The sequence below is a fragment of the Nothobranchius furzeri genome, chromosome 6 (assembly GCF_043380555.1).
Source record: "Nothobranchius furzeri strain GRZ-AD chromosome 6, NfurGRZ-RIMD1, whole genome shotgun sequence".
NCBI lineage: Eukaryota > Metazoa > Chordata > Actinopteri > Cyprinodontiformes > Nothobranchiidae > Nothobranchius > Nothobranchius furzeri.
In genome coordinates, this window is record NC_091746.1 from 81,272,397 (window position 1) to 81,273,406 (window position 1,010).

A 1,010-nucleotide genomic window follows, 5' to 3' on the forward strand; every position below is an offset into this window, starting at 1 on the left:
ATTCATGAAGAGTGACGTCAGAAGCCTGCCCTCTACTGAGTCAGGCTGCTGTAATTGGCCCAGCTCTCACACACACACACACACACACACACACACACACACACACACACACACACACACACACACACACACACACACACACACACACACACACACACACACACACACACACACACACACACACACACACAGAGAAAATTTTTACTCTCATTATTGATGATTCAGAATCAGACAAACGTCACCTAAGTAGAAACAAAGTGCAGTTTTCACATAATGATTTCATTTATTAAAGAAAATCATGGCAGCAGTAGCTCAGGAGATAGAGCGGGATCACACGTGGTTATGCGTTGTATTCTGGGAATGTGAGTAGACATACGGCCGTGAAAACAAACAGTGCAATGCAGAGAAGAAGCAGATTTGGGAGAAAGGAAGTGTTAAACATAAAATCCTCAAAAGAATGCAGAATATACAGAGATACGTTGAATAGAGAAGTCTGGGACCAGCATTAGCCTTGTAGCCTATGTGTGTGTGTGCACGAAGGAAGAAACTATGTATGAAAAACGTACATCATCTGTAACTTACCAGAAGGTGTTTGATCGCCTTACAGCAGCGATCCAAATGACCCGACAAGACTTTATGTTAGATACATGGTTATGTCTCAGAGCTGGAAAACGATGAAAAGTTAGCCCGTTTTCCACCTTTTTTGCTTGCGTTGCACCCCAGAACACAGCAACAATTTACCATGGTACTAATAAAATGCCTTGCAGCAAGAAGGTTGCAGGTTTGAAACCCAACTGCAGCCTTTATGCGTGGAGTTGTATATTCTCCCCATGCATGTGTAGGTTTCCTCCGCGGACTCCGGTTTCCCCCACAAATCACAACGTGCCCTATAAATTTACAATTGTACGTCGCTTTAATAAAGCATCTGCCAAATGAATAAACATAAATGAATAATAGATTAAACAAAGCCACAAAACTGAGGCTGTCTGTAGTAACAAGAAACAAGTAAG